Raw genomic sequence first — 21,951 nt, forward strand, 5'->3', positions numbered from 1 at the left:
ATCAAGGGTTATGGGGAAAGGGCAGGAAACAGGATGTCAGGAACGTCAGATTAGCCACGATTCTGTCGAATGGTGGAATAGGCTCACAGGGCCAAATGGCCTACTTCTGTTCCTATGGTCTTAGGAATTAAGGTGTTTTGAAGGTGGCAGTGAATACAAGATTAGAAGCTCATCTCAGAATCAAATATAGATTGCAAATAAACTGGCTTAATCTCAGACTGCAGCAGTGAGGAGGATACAGTCAGCAGTTAGAAAATGAGTTTTTAGTGGGGACCTAATAATGGCTTAATTCTTTCCAGTATGCAATTGTCAGAACATTTTGGCCCATCCCATGCTAGATTTATGATAAGCAGTCTGATAATTTAGCAACAGTGTGGAGTGTTTGAGTGAGGTGATGCTGAGTTGGAGTACTGAACGTAAGGAAACTAAGCTATTATTTCAGATGCCACCAGGATGGACATGTGGATGCGGAACATGGCATCAGCAAGCAATCCTTGGGTACACCAGAGATAATGGTTCATGAGTAGGAAGAGAAGCAATTTCAATTGATTCACTGCTTGCAATTAGAAAAGAACTGAACAATGACAGCAGTTCCTTCCAGATGGACAGTGGAGAAGATTAGAGGAGGGTGGTGTAAACTAAACAGGTAGGGACAACGAGAATGTGGAGAAACATTGAGTGATTTTCTATCACCACTTCAAAATCAACAGGTTGGGCAGATGGGAAACTAATAGATTTGATTTGATTTTATTGTAGTCATACAATACAGTGAAAATACAGTGAAAAGCTTTGTTTTGCGAGCAGTTTGGGCAGGTCATAGCAAGCAAGGATAATCAGATCATATGGTGCTTAGACAGAGTAAGGTATGCAGGTCACACTGCACAGGAGATACGCAAAGCAAGATCACCATTATCTGAATATACAGAGGTCCACTCAGCAGTCTAATAACAACAGGAAAAAAGCTGTTCTTGAACCCGTCGTTGTGTATGTTCAAGTTTCTGCATTTTCTGCCTGACAACAGAGGTTGGAAGAGAGTGTTACCAGGAATGGAGGGGTCTTTGATGTCGGCAGCCTTTGCACAGTAACAAGAAGTGTAAGCAGAGTCCATGGATGGGAGGTTGGCTTTCATTGATGGTCTGGGCTGTGCACACAACTGTATGTAGTTTTTTAAGGTCCTGAGCATACCAGACCATTATGCACTTGGACAAAATCTGTTCTATGGTGCATCTGTAAAAGTTAGTGAGGGTCCATATGGGCAAGCCAAATTTGCTAAGCTGCCTGAGGAAGAAACAGCATTATTGTGCTTTCTTGACCATCACGTCTACATGGGAAGGTCCAGAACAGATTGTTGGTTATCGTCATTCCTAGCAACTTGACATTCCCAACCCTCTCCACCTCAGCTTCATTGATGAGGACAGGAGCATGTCTTCCTCCCTTCTTCCTGAAGTTAATGATCAGATATTTTGTTTTGCTGATATTGAGACAGAGATTACCACTGTTATCACTGCACCATGACACCAAGCACTCTATCTCCTTCCTGAATTCTGACTCTGTTTGATATCTGGCCTACCACAGTGGTGTCGTCAGCAAATTTGAAGAAATTAGGCTATGCAGTCGTGGTGTACAGCGAGTTACTGTAGTGGTCTGAGAACCCATTCTTGCAGGGCACCATGTTGAGGATTATTGTGAGAGAGGGGCTGTTGTCTATCTTCACTGATTGTGATCGGAAGTCAGGAAGCTGAGGATACAGTTGCAGAGGGCAGAGCTGAGACCATCAGCAACTCCATCAACAAACACATTGATTTGGAGCCAATCTACCATCCTCTGAGAAAAATAACAGGAAATGACATCATCAATGCAGGAAATGACATCACCAACCCAAGGAAACCTAAACAGATAAATAGAAAGCGGGACATAACACCAGCGCTTCGCCAGAGGCTCACTGATGATGTTACCTAGAATGGTGACGAAACGTCTGAAAACTAACCTTCCAGCTCAGCGAGCAAACTCACATCCAGAACTTCAACCCGAGCTACAAATCTTCTCAAAACTCGCTTGTAGGTTATCAAAGCAGTCTGGGAGGTTACAGTTGATGTGAGCCATGACTAGCCTCTTGAAGCAGCTCATGATTATTGAAATCAGAGCCAATGAGCGATAGTCATTAAGGCATGTTGCATGTGTTCTTTTGGTACTGGGATGATGGTGGTCTTCTTGAAGCACTTTGGATTGTGGCAAGAAGAGGCTGAAGGCATCTGCGAATACCTCCACCAACTGGTCCTCACAGGATCTAAGTGCACAGTCAGGGACTGCGTCCAAGACTGTCCCTTTCCTCAGGTTTACTCTGAGAAAGACGAATCTGACCCTGCAGTAGTAGCAGAGGGAGCAAGTGCATCCTGAGCTGCTGGGGCAGGTGACACACCGCCACTGGCATTCTGCTCAAAGTGAGCATAGAAGGCATTGAGCACATCAGGGAGAGATGTGTTTTTGTTCCCTAACTTGTTCTGCTTCATTTTCTATTCCATTATGTTGTGTAGGCCTTGCCACAGGTGGCAGGTGTCCATATGGTTGGTTTGGGCCTCTGTCTTGGTCTGATACTGCCTCTTGGTATCGCTGATGATTTTGCGGAAGACATATCTGCACTTTCTGTATAGGTCTAGGTCACCCGACTTAAATGCCACACACCTAGAAATTAGATGGTAGGAGAGAAGGTAGTTGGACAGGTATGGACACAGTTACCCAGGAAGATGCAGACGTGGAACTGTAGTGAGAATTCAAAGCTGTAATAAGATAAATACTGGCAGAAGGTGTTCAAGGTACAGAAATGGAGGCTTTTGTGGTAAAGTGGCCTAAAATGTGGTGGAAATTCTAGAAACATTGCTTATTATAATAGGTGAAAGTTAATAGACTACTTTCAAAGAGTTTAGAAAATGTGGTTCAGGTTTATCTATATCAACATTTCTTGAATTAAAACGAGTTGACGATTTGGAAAGTTGATTCAAAGGATTTTCAAAAATATTTTTGCAGAAGGCAAATGGCATAATGCTGAGCATGAAGGATAAATACATTCCCAGAATTAATTAACTTAAGACTAAACAAGCATTATGCCATTTGATTCAGCAAACAAATTAAAATTAGATAAAGAGGAAAAGTCTACAAATCATGCTCAGAGAAAAGTGAAGTGATCTGCTGGGGTTCAAAAGGTGAAGTTGTAGAAACTTGTTAAAAAGTTATGCAACAAGACAAATGTCTGTAAAAGACACTGATGCTGAGTATATTGGTATTAATTATTTCAGTAGCACCACAACAGTAAGAATATGAAAATGAAAACTGTTTAACTATAAGCAGAAAATAGATTTGAAAATGAGACAATGATGTAATAGCAACGATTCAAAATGAATACTGCAAGCATTCATAGGGGCGGGTATGAGGAACATTCTATTTCCAAGGCATAAGTGAGACCAATGGTTTGCTTACAAATGTTCATGAGAGATTAATCAGGGCCAAACAAATAAAAGGGACAGAAGGTGTTTATGCCAACATATACTAGGAAAACACACTAATAATCATTCTGAGAATGGTACTAAGAAAGTACCAGATGACTGGAACCAAATTAATATGGTATCCACATTCAAAATGAATGACAAAACCAGGCAGGATTCTACAGACATGGGGACAGACATAGGATTTAGGAGCTGGAGTTGGCCAATTCATTCTTAAGAGTTTGTACCACAATTAAGATCATTGCTGATCAGGTTATAGTCTTATCTCCACTCTTCTGTCTGCACCTCATAAATCTAATCCCACATTGAATACATTTAAAGATACAGAGAAAATATTTCTCTGTGTTGAAAAAAAAGTCCTTTTATTCTTAAACCATGTCCCCTAGTTACATTTTCCCCATAAGTGGAAACATTCCATGGTATCCAACCTATTCAGTCCCCTCAGGATCATAAATGTTTCAATAATATCACCATGCTTCCAAATCTTTCACACACTGTGCCTGCTTCAACTCAATAAAATAGGTAACAACCATTCCCTGGTCCAATTTAAAAGCCAATTCTGTGACCAGAGGCAACATGCCTGGTTTAAAATGTTAAATTCTGTTTAAAGTCAGTCAGTTACCATCTAACTGTTGCATTCTCCAGAGTCCCCTTACCAAACAATCTGCACTCTGCTGTCATACCGTATAAATTTATATTCTCTTGCTTTGGTACTTCTCATCATATGAGTGCAAGATGAGAAGCTTCAACAACATGTTTTCTCTCAGCCATACTGAATTGTACAAGAACAAACCCAGTTAACAGCAATCACCAGGATTTGCAAAGGGAAATTACCCTGCATGTCCAACCCTGTCGACTTTTATGAAAAACAGATATTCGAAGAGGTGCCTTTTTGAAAGTTGTATCTTAACTTTCAGCCAAGCTGCAATAAAATTCCATTTGAAAGAATATTAACTTTCCAAAACTTCTACATAAAAGACTCAATATAAAATTTTGAAGTTTCTGAGAAACGCCCTGAACGGTGAGAAACAAATACTTTGTAAACTGATCTTGTGAAAACGAAGTGAAGCAGAAGTATGATGGATATTGAAAGGTGTTAAAATGGATGGGGATGAAGCTGAAAGAAGTTCAAAGGTCTTAGTGAATTAGACAATAAGCAGATTTACACAGTGCAGAACAGCAATCACCAATTTCAATGTAACTTTGACCCACAGAGCCAAAGCTCTGTAACAGAAATCAGAGGGATTAATGGCCAAGCTCCTAGTCAGACCACACAATGAATACGATATCCAGTCCTGGTTGTCAAGAAACAAGAGCCACTCATGAGCCACAGGTAATGAGGATAAACAGCCATAAAAGGCAGAACTCTCAATCTCAGGGCTATCAATATTGGCAGGATATTGGAAAAAAAACGATATGCTTTACAGTCTGAAAAAGAGGAATTTTATTTATCTTCTAGACATAGGCAAGATTGTTAAGAGTAACTTACGATAAATTAAACTGTTGGAGCAAAAATAGAGAATATTGGTTCAAAATGAGGAATGGCATAGAACAAATATCAAGAAATTATTCTTTGAGTGTATCATCTGTGTGTTGAAAACAAAACTTTAGATGGAGAAGTAGTGACAAAAATCCTGGAATCCAGCCCTGGAGCGTGTCCAAGCGGAGATTCACACGGATGATCCCTGGAATGGTAGGTTTAACGTATGATGAATGGCTGAGGATCCTGGGATTGTACTCATTAGAGTTTAGAAAGTTGAGAGGAGATCTAACAGAAACTTACAAGATAATGTATGGTTTAGAAGGGGTGGACGCTGGGACGTTGTTTCCGTTAGGCGGGGAGACTAGGACCCATGGGCACAGCCTTAGAATTAGAGGGGGTAGATTTAAAACTGAAATAAGACGACATTTCTTCAGCCAGAGAGTGGTGGGCCTGTGGAATTCATTACCATGGAGTGCAGTGGAGGCCAGGACATTAAATGCCTTCAAGGCAGAGATCGACATATTCTTGATCTCACAAGGAATCAAGGGTTACAGGGAGCGTGCAGGGAAGAGGAGTTGAAATGTCCATCAGCCATGATTTAAATGACAGAGTGGACTTGATGGGTCGAATGGCCTTACTTCCACTCCTATGTCTTATGGTCTTATGGTCCTTGAAGAATGCTACAACCAGGGTTATTAGGATCTCTTTAGATGGATCAATGAATCAAAATTGGCCAAGTGGTTTTCCCCATTTATGGATATAGTTTGAGGAGAGTTTGAAAGAGCTTGGATTATTTACTTGAGCAGAGAAGTCGCAAAGGGGATATTATACGACCGTGTTCGAGACTCTTAAGGGAATGAATATATAAAATAACCCAGATCAATATCATAAACTGAAGGACCATATTAACAGGTTCAAGCTTAGAAGAGTGAGAGTATAACTGATTTCTTATAAGTTAGCCGTTTCTAAATTGATCCAGCCAATGTCTTGCTTTCAAAACCAAATTTGTTGATATGCTTAGTTTAGTTCAGACAAGGAGCAGGCTTCTGAAAGCATCGGTTTTAGAGAATTCTAAGCACCAAACATGCTTAAATGAAAGGGCAGAGCAAAAATTGAAGCATCAAAATGGGATACATCTGACATTTATATGACAGGATAGCAACATATGTCTGATGACAATCAGGCCTAAAAAACAAACAAATTTCAAAATGGCAGCATTGTAGTTGGAGTTTAGCCCAGGGCCTATCCACTCCTGTCAGCTTTCTTTCTTCTCTTTTTCTTCTCTTTTCATTTTACTTTGCCGATTTTCCCTCCTTTTTGCTTCTTCTTTTCTTTTACGTGGCAGGTAAAGGAGGAGGCCTCTGGCAGCAACGTCAAGGCTGCCCAGATATGGCTCCACCCTAGCCCGGGATCTCCCGCCAAGTGGAAAGCAGGTCCTGGGCTCACTCCCCCAGCCCAGACTCTCAGGTAACACCAAGGGTCCAGGCCCATAGCTAGGCCCAGAAGGAGGAGAAAAGTAATCTTGGCTCGGCATGGCAGACTCCCAGTGTGGTGGTCTTGCCCTGGCGTGGCGGTCTCGTCTCCGTGTGAAGGTCTTCTTCGACTTCAGAGTCCACATATTCCAACGGCCCAGCAGGTGGTCTCTTCAGGAGTGATGGGTTTGGCCTGGCATGGCGGTCTTCTACTTTTGGCCTAGTATCCAGCGACCTGCATAACGTACCAGCTGTGTGTTCAGAGTATTCCGTCGTTCCTAAATTGGCTTTTCCTGAGCCTAGGTGTTATCGACTGAACTGAGACAAACTTTGTTTTAATTTTACTTTGTCTTTAATTGTTATGTATGACTTTTGACATTGATGTAGGTGCCATGGTGGGGAGACTTATAAATGTTTTTGCTGTATTTTCATTTAAAAGTATGTGACAATAAATTTCTATTTTATTCTATTCAAAATAGCTTGGCTATAGGCTGAACTTTGAAATTCTGTTTGTAAATCATCTCTTTCTTTAAAAAAATACACAAAAAGATATAACATGAAATACACTGCAATAAAACAATGTCTCATAGCTACTCAGAGTCAAAGAGTGATACAGCTTGGAAACAGACCCGTCGATCCAACCAGTCCACACCATCCATGTTCCTAAGTTAAACTAATCACACTTGCCTGCGCTTGGGCCACATCCCTCCAAACCTTTCCTTTTCATGAACTTATCCAAATGTCCGTTAAATGCTTTATTTTTAACTGCATCCATCAGTTTATCTAGCAGTTTATTCCACAGATGAACCACCGTGTAAAAAAAGTTCCTTTTTAAATCTTTCTGCTCTCGCTTTAAAAATATGCCCCCTAAATTTGAACTACCTCATCCTATAGAAAAGACCCGTGTCATTCACCTTACCCATGCCCCTCATGATTTTTAAACATCAGTATGATCACCCCTCAGCCTCCTAAGCTCCAGTAAAAGAAGTTCCAGTCCTTCCAGTCCATTTTTATATGTGAAATCCTCCATTCCCAGCAACATCCTGGTAAATCTTTACTGAACCCTTTCCAGTTTAATAATACCCTTGCTATAACAGGCAAACGTGAACTCCTGCTGTTCCACATCACTGCTCTCCTGGTAGACAAATCTGTCCCCGTCCCTAGTTTTGTTACACATCTCCTGTTGGCATACTAGTACAGACTCATACATATCTGATACATACAGTGACAAGAATAATCAAAGCCACTTGATCTTCAAAAGTTCTACACTAATTACTAACAACACTATGTTCTCTTGTGTGGCTCCGCCAATACGTCAGTCAACTTGCTTCGAAACATACTTGACCAGTACAAGCATGAACTCTTCCCTCACCAACAGTCATGGAATGTTTTCTTTAGGAAGCTATTCTTTGTACGAGTAGATGCTATAGTCAGCCGCAAAATTAATTTTTTTTCTTCCTCCCACAAGTGAAGTTTTGGCACTGATGAGTTATGGTCTATTTTATGAGCAGAAATAATATTTTGCAGACACAATAACATTTTTGTAACCTGCTTGTGCAGTAAAACTTTTCCAAACTTTTCAAAAAATGCTGAAAGAAATAAGGCAAAGCAATATACCCGGTATATTCTTCATCTCTCTATTTCTAATCCTTTAAGTAACACCTAAAACCTTACACAAATTTTAGTTCATCTATTTTCATGTCTCTATGCGGCTAGGTGTCACTCTTTCCTCTATAATTCTCCAATGATGACCCTTGCATCATTTACAGTAACTTTGTTGAAGGCAGTCTAGAAGTGTAAGTCATTGTCAATATTACATTATTACCTAAGTTGCATCTGTTGTATTATCAACACTCTACTGATAATTTTACAATAAGGTACAAATTTTACTTCTAATTTTACAAGAAGTAAGAATTCTTCTGCTATACTCAGCAAGACACACTTTTTATTTTTTTTTAATCGTGACTTTGAAAAGGTAATATTTAGGAAAGCCACACTATTAACTAAACGTACTTTCTTGCACCTCGTCATACAAAATATTTGTGCATCAGGTTTATGGAGAGGGTAAGGCTATCAGATTACAGTGAAAGGCCGTAATTCAAGATAGAAAATTGAGATCTCAGAGTGCAGGAACAGACTAGGAACTGAGTAGGTTGAGGGGGTGGGAGTTACAAGTCACTATGGCTCTAGCCTCCACACAGGGAGAGCGTGGGTCATCAGGAAACACAGGAATAGCACAAAAGGTAACATGAAGGTTGGGGTGGCGATCACCTCACATCTCAGCCGGAGCCAAATAATTCAAGAACTAAAAGTTGGAGCTTTGCCATATTTGACTCAAAGTCTCATAGACATTTACAGCACAGGAGGTGATTATTTGGCCCATCTTATCCAGGCCAGTTGACAAAAATCTGACTATGGCAACTGAAATATGGAATGGCGCGATTATATCACTGAGGCAAGGCGCCAATTCTCTGACACCCCCTCCTATTGCGACTTTGATCATGACCCCACCTCGACCACCATCTCCCAGACCATCCATAACATCATTAACTCAGGTGACCTCCCGCCCACAGCTTCCAACATCATCGTTCCACAACCATGCACTGCCCATTTCTATCTCCTTCCCAAAATCCACAAACACGACTGCCTCGGCCGACCCATTGTCCCTGCCTGCTCCTGCCCCACTGAACTTATCTCCACTTACCTTGACTCTATTTTCTCCCTCCTGGTCCAGAAACTCCCCAATTCGTCCAGGACACTGCCCACACCCTCCACCTCCTCCAAGACCTCCAATTCCCTGACCCCAACACCTCACCTTCATGATGGACATCCAAACCCTGTACACTTGCATTCCCCATGCAGGGGCCCTAAAAGCCATCCACCTCTTCCTCTCCCGCAGGCCCAATCAGTCCCCCTCACCCGCTTAACCAAATTCATCTTTACCCTGAACAACTTCTCCTTCAACTCTTCCCACTTCCTACAGACTAAGGGGGTGGCCATGGGAACCTGCATGGGCTTAAGCTGTGCCTGCCTCTTTGTAGGATACGTGGAACAGTCCCTCTTCCATACCTACAGTGGCACTATACCCCACTTCTTCCTCCACTACATCAATGACTGACTATATTGGTGCTGCCTTATGCACCTTCCTGCAAGAAAGTGATCCTCTACTCCTAATTCTTCCACCTCCGCCACGTCTGCTGCTGAGCTGGGGCATTCCACTCCCAAACATCCCAGATGCCATGTTATTTCAAGGCCCGCATCAGTAGTCGAAAATGCTCTTGACCGCATTACTTATGTTTCTCGCACATCTGCACTCACATCCCCTCCCCGCAACAAAAACAAAGACAGAATTCCCGTTGTCCTCACATATCACCACACTAACCTCCGTATTCAACATATGATTCTCCGCCACCTGCAATCCAACCCCACAACCAAGGATATATTTCCCTGCCCAACCCCTATCTACCTTCCATAGGGACTACTCTCTCCACCACTCCCTTGTCCCCAGTAGCCCCACCAACCCCGGCACCTTTCCCTGCAACCGCAAGAAGTGCTACACTTGCCCCACACCTCCCCCCAAAGAAGCAAAAACACCTTCCTCATCAGACAGAGGTTCACCTGAACATCTGCTAATGTGGTCTATTGCATCCGCTGCTCCCCAATGTGGCCTCCTCTACATTGGTGAAATGAAGCGGAGGGTCAGAGCCTGCTTTGTAGAGCACCTGCCATCTGTTCTGGACAAACCGCACCTTCCAGTCGTGAACCATTTCAACTCCCCCTCCCACTCCCTTGGTGACATGTCCATCCTGAGCCTCCTCCAGTGTCATAATGATGCCACCCAGAAACTGGAGGAATGGCACCTCATGATCCGCCTTGGAATCCAACAACCCAATGGTCTCAATGTGGCCTTGACCAGTCTCAAAATCTCCCCATCCCCAGCCTCATTCAATGACCAACCCTCCTTCTCATTTCCGCCTCCTTGACCTGACACAACCTGTCCATCTTCTCTCCCACCTATCCACTCCTCCCACTTCACTGACCAATCCGCACCACTGCCGACCTGCACTCACCTATTACCATCCCACCTACCCTCCCCAGCCCCACCCCTCCTCTCTCTATTTATTTCAGTGCTCTCTTCCCCCTCCCCCATTTCTGAAGTAGGGTCTCGACCTGAAATGTCAGCTTTACTGCTCCTCTGATGCTGCCTGGCCTGCTGTGTCCCTCCAGCTCCACACTGTTATCTCTGACTTCAGCTTTGGCAGTTCTTACTTTATCTAACCACAATAATCTCATTTGCCAGGTCCATAACCATGGAGACTATCACAATGCATGTGAATATCTAAATACTGATTAAATATTATCACAGTTTTTGACTCAACCATCCTTTCACAGTTCGTACCAAACCATTACCACCAAAGCAATGAAAAAAATTCTCAACTGTCCTCTTAGATTTAAAGTAAGAGGCAGAAAGCTATGTTCCCCAGTTACTGACCCCACCATTAAAACATGTCCCTTCCTATCAATCCTTCATAATGTTAAATAGCTCTATCAAGTGCCTTCTCAACATTTGCTGCTCCAAGATGATCAACCTTAACCTATTTCTTTTTTCCTCATAGCTCAGCCTGTCCAGGCAGCATACTAATAAATCTCCTCTGCACCCTCTGTGTAATCACATCTTTCCAAAATGTGGTGACCAGAACTGCATGCAATACTCCAATTTTGTACAGTTCTAACATAAACATTTTGCTCTTGTTTCTATGGCTCACCCAATAAAGGCAAGTATTCCTTGTGCCTCTCTGATGAAGGGTCTAGGCCCGAAACGTCAGCTTTTGTGCTCCTGAGATGCTGCTTGGCCTGCTGTGTTCATCCAGCCTCACATTTTGTTATCTTGGAATCTCCAGCATCTGCAGTTCCCATTATCTCTGATCTCTATTCCTTGTGCCTACCTAGCCTTAACCATATCTATCTTCAAGGAACTGTGGGTGTGCAAACAAAGGTCCCTCTAATCTTCAAGACTTTCCAGGATCCTATCATTCATAGTGTAATCTCTCGTCTTATTAGCGCTTCTCAGGTTTATGGTTATCCTCCTCACTACTTACAACCTTGCAAATTTTTGTGTCACACATATAAGTCCAAAATACCAATGTACACCACAACCAGCACCCAGCACCAAGCTCTGCAAAACCAGAACTCCAGTGACAGAAACATCCCTCCACCATCACACTCTGCTTCCCACCTCTCCACTAAGTTTGGATCTTAACGTACCAGCTTTTCATTTATTTGCATAATGTCTCTATATTGGAGCTCTTTGGAAAGTTTTCATCTCATACTGTTTGATGGCATAACAGGTGTTCCATTGTGATTGATGGGAGACCTTAGCAATACCATTAATGAAATGGTGTGTTCTTTCAGACATTCTCTACAGATTATCTGCTCACATACCTGACATAAGACAACTTTCAGAGCTGCTGAAGAGCCTCCAAAGAGAGGAGCAGCAGTTAAGATTGCTCAAAAAAGTGGTGGAAGAAATGATATGACCCTGTATCTACAGGTTCTCAGAAAGGCAATGTTAGCATCAATTAAAGATGCACAGGCCATCATCACCTAACTGTGCCATCTGCTGCAGCAGGGCTTGCACTCAGAAGGACTGAATGATAATCACAACCTGATGACCTGAATTTCTATGCTGGAAGCTCATTTCAAGTGACAACTGGCAACCTCTGTGGCATCCTTAACCTATAAATGCATCTGGGATGCCACTGATGTCATTATCTCTACATCCCAGCATGTTTATATCTTTCCCCTCTGACAATAACAGTCAAGCTTTCCAGACAGCAGAATTCTCCATCATTAACTTCCCCTCCAGGAAAATGGCATTATAGACTGGACCCTGCTACTCGGAACATGTACTATCACCAAGCTATAAAGTTTATCAACAGAAAAGACTTCCACTTTATCAATGTTCAAATCTGACCAGCATTGCCAATTTTTGAGGGTCTGTGCAAGAAATCCTGGCAACTGCAATTGCTTACATACTAGAGAATTCATAGGTTCCTTCCTCCTTCTCAGATCCTTGAGCCATTCAGGGATAGTTGTTGAGATGACTGTTACCCTTTCAAACATGGTGATGATACCTTTACATTCCTCAGAATGATGCAAAACAAAGATATAAAGCTGCTCACATGTCCACCAGGGTCATACTGGAAGAGACTTCAGGACACTCCTTAAGATGAGATTTCAATGCCTGGACTGCTCCAGTAGAGCCTTGCATTATATCCCAGAAAGAATGTTTTGCATCATTGTGCATACTGTGCCCTTCACAACTGGAGCTGACATCTGGGTAGGGGAAAATATCATGATACTGAATAAATGGGGCAATGACAGCAATGCTCCAAGGATAAAGAGGAGAATGAGGATCAGGACATTCAATACAAAGCATTGCATCATCCAGCCTGAAAAAACAGGGAAAACCAATTGTAGAAGCAGTAGTGTACCTCTGTCGCTGTACTAGAAATCCCTGGTCTGAGCTAATGCTCTGGGAACACTAGTTGGAATTTCACCACATCAGGTGGCATTATTTGAAATCCAAAAAAACCTGGAACTAAAAATGGTGATCCTGAAACCATCGTTTATAAAACAAAACCAATGGTTCACTAATGCCCTTTAGGGAAGGAAATCGTCTGTACTTGTCAAGTTTGAGTTCATTGAAGAAGCACAGCAAAGTATTTTATTTTTCAGTACCCTTGGAAATGGTATAGTCAACCAGCATGATACAGTCAGCATCTAACTGTCAAAGAGTCTCTAAAAACAGGAAAGAGAAATTGGATAGACTACCTGGTATTGATCAGAAACAACAACAGCAAACTCAGTCCTGTTGACCCTGCAAAGTGATCCATACTAACATCTGGGGACTAGTATCAAAGTTAGGAGTACTATCTCTCAGGCTGATCAGCCCAAAGTTGTACTAAGGTCTGATTCGTTGAGCATTTCTATGTCTTATTCAACACTATTACCACTCCTAGAGCAGAGCTAGTGGCAGTGAGATATAGTTCAAAGAGAGCTGTCCTAGGCAGTGTTCAACGCTGATTCCAGTTTCCATGAATGTCATGGTATCAAGTTTAAGGTGGGCAAGGAAACCTTCCTGCTGATTACTGTGTACTACCTCACCTGATGAATCAGTAACTCCATGATGAGCATCACTTGGAGGTACTGAGAGCTGCAACGACAAGAAATATACCCTGGCTGGGGGACTTCAACTTTTAACACCAAGAGTGGCCACAGCAGCACCACTACTGACTGAGCTAGGTCAAATTCAGTCAGCATTCACCGGAAACTGAACTTGACTAGCTGTGGAAATACTGTGGCTCCAACAGCACATCAGAGTCTAGAATGCTGCAGCAATTAAATGACCTTGTAACTCCTCAAAACATGATCAGGGCCCTGGCTGGGTTAACATCTACCATGTTCTATAAATCTGACTCATCCAGTCTTTGTTGTCTGAATCATAACTTGCAGCAAGTCCATTTATTCATTAACCTTATGGTCATTGACACAAACTGATTTCTGCTTTGACAACACCACAAACTTTAAAATTCTCATGCTTGTTTTCAAATTTTCCTGTAGTCTCACCCTGGACTTTCTGACCCTGCCCAGCCCTAACATTTACACCAAGAATTGCAGCAGATTAATCAATGGAAGTGAAACCATTGAAAGATACCCTACCATTCCTGACCTACCAAATAAAATTTAAGATTTATACAATTGATGCATGCATTGGAAAATACATGTTCTTTCTAAGAGTACTTAAAAGCTAAAAGAGAAAAAAATAAGTAAAGCCGATTAACGTGTCTAACAATTACTAATTGATAGCCAAATTAGTGTATACTGACAAATAGGAAAAACATTATTTTTATTTTAACATTTATTCACTTTGATTCCTTCATTCTGACAAACAATTATACTCAATCAGGAACAAACTTGACTACATGCATAAAAATAACAAAGAAGATCGTAGTCAATATAGGTCCATGAGGAATAGGTACTGGTTGAGCCATCTCTTGCACTCTCCAGTCATGTACATAAACCTTCAAATAATTTCCAGAGACAAAGTTTCCAAAACCAGCTAAAGGGAATGAAAATATAGCTAAAATTTGAAAGGTAGCCAGAAGGAGAAATGCAGCTAATCAGGAAATTTTGGTGAACTGGGATGATGCAAAACGTAGCGACAGGAACAATCCAATTAGCTACTTATGCCTGTTCAACCATTCAATAAGACACTGACTAAAATGCAACCTAATTCTATACACTTGCCTTTTGCCCACATTATTTTTAACACAGTGCTTCCCAAATATTTACTCAGTGCAAACCCATTTTAAAATCTCAGACTCAGAGAACTAGAGTTATTTTGATATGACCTAAGTTTGATACTTCACCCAGATTTATACTCAGTTCTTTGGTTGTTAGTTGCTGACTGTGAATCAAAAGTGAATCCAAACAGCAGATGGAGTGATAACTTAAAGCAAAATAAGATGCTAGCGATCTTAAATTAAAACAGTGTGGAAAAATTCACCAGGTCTGACAAAATCAGTGCAAAGAGAAACAGAGTTTTTCTAGCACTTTCTGTTTGTATTACAGCAGATGGAGCAATGTGCTTCACCAAAGCACGCAGGTGTGACTTGCAGACTGCCAAAAGGAAAATCATCATGGTTATAAAATCCAACCTGGCAAACCAAGTAATGCTTTTATCCTCCATGTAACTATTGTTACATTGAATATTCTCTGTATAGCTAGATCTCCTATAACACGATAGTTGCGGTCTTTTGCGGCCTCGTGCTATAGAAAATCGCATTAGAGGGAAATCACTATACTATACAGTAGAAAGTCTGCATCATGCAAACAGCGTCTGCAATTCATCAATCATATTACACCCAATTCGCGTTAACAAAACACGCATTATAGCAGAACTACTTGTACGACCTCACACCCAGGGAGCAGGAGACAAAACAGAATGTCTTCAAGAATAAGACTCTCCCACATACATTCACACAAAAACCAATATGTGCATATCACATACAACAATACTTGCTTCAGTTTGAAGAACAAAAACAATGTGCTTTTCAGGGCTTCACCAGTATGGATTCCTGATCAGCTGCAATCGTCTTAGCTCTTCACTCTACCCAGGAAAACATTGATCAGCAACTTCCATTTGCACTTATAGCTCAGTTTCTGTTCCCTTTCACAACACTGCCCAAAACAGCAATCCAGAAGCACCTTTAGTTTAGAAGCACATAGCATGATTGAAATGGATACAAATTAAATCCACAGATCCCACCTTCCTGTGGAGTTAAAAATCATTGGACCAAGCAGAAAAAACCAACAGGGGACAGCTGAAATCACCACTTGCGAATGGAACATCCCCAGAGAAGAATGTGCTGTTCAGCATTCCACCACAGCTGTCAAAACACAAGTGGAGAGGGTGTGTGCTATTAGCGGGTGAAATAAACTTTTATTCAGGCAAGCCACTAAAGCTTTGCACTGTTGTCAAGGAACTTCTTAAAAATAATTCAAGCACTTCAACCTATGCAGATTCCATTCACTCCATTGCTCAAAACCTTACACAGCCAAGTTTGTGGATAACACAAAAAAGGTTGAAGGTGAGTGGTGAGGATGACACACAGGGTATGCATAGGGATTATTGACAGGTTAAGTGAGTGGTCAAAAACTCGACAGTTCAAATGGAATATGGGAAAATGTAACGTTATGCCCTTTAGCAGGAACAGAGAAACAGCTGATTATTTAAATAGAGAAAGACTGCAGAAAGCTGCAGCGCACAGTGTCCTTGGGCACAAATCACAAAAAAAAGCATATAAGTTCAACAACAGGACTCTAGTGGCACTGTGGTAATGTCCTTACCTCCATGCCACAAGGCCCTGGTTCAAGTCCCACTTGCCATGGATATGTAACATTACACTTCTGAACAGGTAGATTTAAATAACTGCAAGTTCAGTGGGTAATAGGGAAGGCAAATAGAATGGTGGCTGTTGTTTTAACAGAGTTATCCAGTGCAGAAAAGGCCCTTTGGCCCATCATGTCTAGACCAACAATAACTAAATGGAAGGGAATATAAAAATAGGAAAACCTTGCGAAAAATTTGCAAGGTAGTAGTTAGAATACTGTGAATATTTTTGGACCCTTATCTACAGAAAGATATAGTGGCACTGGAGGCAGTCCAGAGAAAGTTTGTTAGGTTGACCCTAGGCATGGAGTGATTTTCTTATGAAAAGAGATTGAGTAAGTTGGGTCAATACTCATTGCAATTTCAGAATTAGATGCAACCTTATTGAATCCTAAAAGTATTTTTACAGGACTTTACAGGATAAAGAAGGGTAAATTGACTTGCACTGTGGAAGAATCGAGGATGAGAGGGAATAATCTCAGATTAAGGAGTCGTGATGGTAAGACTGAGAGCAGAAATTCCTCCTCATTTGAGGGCAGTGAATTTGCAGAATTCCTTTTAAAAGAGGGCTGTACAGGCAGTGTTGTCAAGGATATTTAATGTTCAGATGGACTAATTTATTCAATGAGTAAGGGAATCAGGGTTATGTGGAAAAGGTAGGGAAATGGATGAGCTGACCCAATGGGCAAAATGGTCTGCTTAAGCGCCTACATTTTATGGTCTTACTGTCAGGAATTACACCTTGACCAGCAATATTTGAAAATTAAGCGTATTCTTAAAATATAAGTAGATTGCTTAGTAAAATGCAAAATAATAGATTAAAGAGATAGTAAGAACTGCAGATGCTAGAATCTCCAGCTCCACACGGTGTTATGCATGATAGATTAAAGCCTTTTTATGCAACTGATTATTGAATGAATGAGATTACTCAATAAGTAGGTAGCGAGTCCAAAACTAGAGGGCCTAGGTTTAAAGTGAGAGGGGAAAGACTTAAAAGAAACCTGAGGATAACTTTACCATGCAGAAGGTGGTGGGTGGATGGAACAAGCTCCTGCAGGAATTAGTGCAGGCAGATACAATTAGAACATTTAAAAGGCGTCTGGACAGATGCATGAATAGGAAGGGTTTAAAAGGGATACGAGCCAAATGCTGGCAAATGGAACAAATGGGAGGTCTAGTCAACACAGATGAATTTCCGTTTCTGTGCTGTTTGACTCTCAGTAGAATGCTTCAATTAAGTAGGCTTATTTCAAGTCTTGAAATTGGTATTGTCCCAATGCAGCAGTATTTAGCATAACTCTAACTCATTCTTTAAAAAAAAACAGGTCAATGCAGTGAAATGAAACAACAGATTGAGCTAGCCATAGTGGTGCAGTCACCGATCAGGCATAGGCTATTTCATAGACCAACTCACTGAATCCAGTTTCTCATGCGAGTCAAAGTGGTGCAATAACTGTAATGTTTTAGACAAGAAACACAACTGTGGTACTCTAGGATTCATGTGAAGCAGTGGCAGTGTCCCAAATCTGAGCGAGGTGACTCTGTTCAAATCCCACCTGCTCCAGTGGTATCATTACATTTCTGAACAGGTTTGTCATAGACTAATAGAGTCAAAAAATTATACAGTACAGAAACAGGCCCTTCAGTCCAATTGTCCGCACTAACCAGATGTCGTAAATTGATCTCATCTCATTTGTCAGCATTTAGACCTCATCCCTTTACATCCTTCAAGTACCCATCCAGATGCCTTTGAATGTTGCAATTGTACCCACCTCTGTGGTGGTTCGAGCTCCCCAAGAGTGGGAACATGTATCAGTAAATCATTTGTCTCAAATTTACATCAAAATAAAGCTGAAGTCCGCATTCCTCTTAATACATTATGATTTAAATTTGCTGAAACAGTACATGAAAATATTGTTTCAATTTAGGATTTAGCAATGAGCAAGGAAATAGCATTAACGTTAAAAACACGAAATTTTATATGTGAAACAGATCATTTAATTCTACAAGTTCCAGTCAGTGAATGGGCCTCCAACCTTACCCCAACACTGCGGCTTTCAGTCCCCACCAAAATACAATTCAAATTCAAACAGGGGCAAATTGAAACATGTGAAATCAACTCAAAAAGATCCCAGAGTTACCTGGGCTTGAGGAGTTCATTACATTGGCTCCCTTAGGTGTTTTTTGATGGGTTTGGGTGAGGGGGGTCATTTGCTTCATGTTCCACTTTAGGCCTTTATGATCATTACTAATTAAAATCAATCTGTAGCAACATTGGCTTGGCATGAATTCTTAGCAATTCATAACAGGTCAATTCTATTACAACACACAGCCTTGTTTTTGGTATGGCATCCTTCGCCATCCCAGGGTGATGCCAGATTAGAGTACTTTCATCAACAATTAATAATCCAATCATTCACCATAAGGCTAGTTTAGCAGAGGCTGATATGGGATCTTCCGCTGCAGTGGCGTTGTCCCTGCCTCTGGGTAAGAAAACCCAGGTTCAAGTCCCACCTGCTCCATAGATGTGTACTAACATATTTGAACAAGTTGATTACAAATACCAAGTGAATGCGGGTTTTAAGGGTGGAGTCTGAGGAGGTGATGATGATGTAGTGGTAACATCAATTGACTGGTAAATCAAAACTTTGGGAACTCTGCTTGAGCCTACTACGACTGTTGGTGGAATATGAATCTACTAAGATCTGGAATTTAAAAGCTAGTCCAATGGCGACCATGTAATGGGATCGTAAAATGGTCTTGCTGCTTTGTATGTTGGTTAGATATATTTAGCATCAAGTTAAACAAAATGCATCTGTCCTTTCTAACTTCATCCCTAGTTATTGCCTGAGCAGTTAACCGGTTAAGTGATAATAAATTAAGCATTCTTCAAATCTCAGGCTATGCCACATCCTCAACTGTCATCCCTTACAATTATTCTCAGTTGATCTCGTCCTGTCCAATATATATTCAAGCTCTTCAAGTCTGCACATTTCACAGTTGTCACCCATTGCAAGGTATGGTCACACAAGGCAGCTCTGTTGCAGGGTACAAAGAAATATGTGTCATGAAAAATTTTGAGACTTAACTGCCATGATAGAATATATGGTTCTATTATATTTTATTAAACAAAAAAAACACACAGCGGTAGTAATTACAGTATCTATATTGCAATAATAATCTAAAAGATTGATATACAATACCTTACTTATATAATCTCTAAAATAAACCATGAATAACATGCCAAATTCACATTTCTCAGTCTTATTTTAGTTGGACTTTCAGAAGGCATTCAACAAAGCTGAGAGGGGAATGTGTAAGAAGACCTGGGTGCCATCATACATCAGTCATTGAAGGTAAGTATTCTGGTGCAGCAGGCGGTAAAGAATACCCTGGTCTTCACAGCAAGTGACAGCACAGGAGTAGCGATGCCTAGACGCAATTATGCAGGGCCTTGGTGAGATCACATAGCTGGAGTACTGTGCGCAATTTTGATCTCCTTATCTGAGGAAGTAAGTTCGAGCTATAAAGGGAGTGCAGCAAAGGTGTACCAGACTGATCCCTGGGATTGCAGGACTGAATGTATGGAGGCAAGATTGAATCAGTTAAGGTTCTATGAAGGTGTGTGTGTGGTCTCGTAGAAACCTGTAAAGTTTTCAGGGTTAGACAGGGTAGATGCAGAAAGGATGTAGAACCAGAGTCACAGTCTATGGATAAAGGTAAGCCACTTGGGACTGAGATGAGGAATAACTACTTCATCCAGAGCCTCTGGAATTTGCTACCACAGAAAGCAGTTGTTGAGTCAGGATCATACATCACGGAAAGACATTTCAGTTCGATTCGTCCACACTGACCAGACATCCCAATCTGGCCAGCATTTAGCCCAAATCCCTCTAAACTCATCCTATGAGCAGGGGCAGCACGGTGACTCAGTGGGTAGCACTGCAGCCTCACAGCACCAGGGACCCGGGTTCAATTCCAGCTCGGGCGACTGGCTGTGTGGAGTTTGCACATTCTCCCCATGTCTGCATGGGTTTCCTCCGGGTGCTCCAGTTTCCTCCCACAATCCAAAGATGTGCAGGCTAGGTGGATTGGCCATGCTAAATTACCCCATTCAGGGGTGTGTGGGTTATAGGGGCATGGGTCTGGGTGGGATGCTTCAAGGGGCAGTGTGACTTGTTGGGCTGAAGGGCCTGTTTTCACACTGTAGGGAATCTAATCTAATCTATTCATATACCCATCCAAATACCTTTTTAAGTGTTATTAATGCATCAGCCTCCACCACTTCCTTTCACAGTTCATTTCATACACATAACACTCTCTACACGAAAACATTACATCTCAGGTCCTTTTCAAAACTTTCCCCTCACCTTAAATCTATGCCCTCCAGTTTTAGACTCCCCTACCATGGAGGAAAGCACTTTGACTATTCACCCTATCCATGCCCCTCATGATTTTATAAACCTCTATAAAGGTCATCCTTCAGTCTCCAATGTTCCCGAGGAAAAAAGCCAGAGCCTATTCAGCTGGTACCAAGAGCTGAAACCTTTCAACCCCAGCAACATCTCGTCAAAGTCAAAATTTGGAGCTAATGGAATCAAGAATGGAAGGGAAAGCAGAAACAGACTGTTGAGTTGGATGATCAGCCATGATGAATAATGATTGATGGGTTAGCTGGAAAGGGCCAAATGGCTTACGGCTGTTCCTATTTTCTATGTTTGTATGTCCCTATAGGATGAGGCCATTTGGTCCGTTGTAATCATGTAGCTCTGTATCTCCATTTTCGTTTCCAGTGGCCCTGAAAATCCTCACTTTTCAGGTGCTTATTCAATTCCTATTTGAAAGAATTTTAAAAGATGAACAGCAATGTGACCACTCTATCTACTGTCACATCTTGCAACACATTAGGATGGAGATCTTCAGGTCCATGAGATTCAGTCCCATTATTTCTCCAGTAATACTTTCTTATTTATACTAATTTCTTTCTATTCCTCATTCTCATTTAGTTCTTAATGGATTCTGGTGGGTTTTCTTAATTTGGAAATATTGTGAATTAAGGAATTAACAAAAACTTGTTACTTTGAACATGGCTACTTCATCACCAAGATAATATAAAAGACTTAATAACAACTGCAGCTTTTAAAGAATTACTACAACTTGTGAACAACCACCATTTATACAATTTAGGTTATGAGGCAGTAGTATGGAGGTAATGTATTGAGGAAACTGATTACTTGAAATACTGTAGGTAAAAGTAAGGTTGCTATAGTTCCAGAGGACTACAGAGCTGCTGTCTCATGAGAGACAGCAAGACAGAGGGAGGACTGATGATGGTTTAACCTGATGATCTCCACGTCTCAGGAAAGGGGCGAGATTGAGAAGGATGGGCCCTCATGGTTAAGGTATGAGAATTGAGCACATGCTGTTGGTGTCACACTGCTTCACAAGCCAGCCAACTGAGTTAACCGATCCCTTGAAATATTATTTTAAGTAGCACAATCCAGTCCATTGTTGGCTGGAAGTGGGTGTCCCTAAGACCCT

At 41.4% G+C, this 21,951-nt stretch overlaps 1 protein-coding gene across 6 annotated transcripts in view; it reads right to left on the reverse strand.

Moving 5' to 3' along the window:
• LOC125452648 (signal-induced proliferation-associated 1-like protein 2) overlaps nt 1-21,951 on the reverse strand; it is a 548,569-nt gene that overhangs the window by 397,649 nt on the left and 128,969 nt on the right. Inside the window, exon 1 of one of the 6 annotated variants that reach the window (XM_059645562.1) lies at nt 15,529-15,547. The exons of the other annotated variants lie outside the window; for them this stretch is intronic. The gene's annotated coding sequence lies outside the window, so the exon portion shown is untranslated. Of the gene's footprint in view, nt 1-15,528; nt 15,548-21,951 lie in introns of those variants that run through there. 6 annotated transcript variants of the gene reach the window in all.

This window comes from Stegostoma tigrinum, chromosome 4, assembly GCF_030684315.1.
Source record: "Stegostoma tigrinum isolate sSteTig4 chromosome 4, sSteTig4.hap1, whole genome shotgun sequence".
In the NCBI taxonomy this organism is placed as follows: domain Eukaryota; kingdom Metazoa; phylum Chordata; class Chondrichthyes; order Orectolobiformes; family Stegostomatidae; genus Stegostoma; species Stegostoma tigrinum.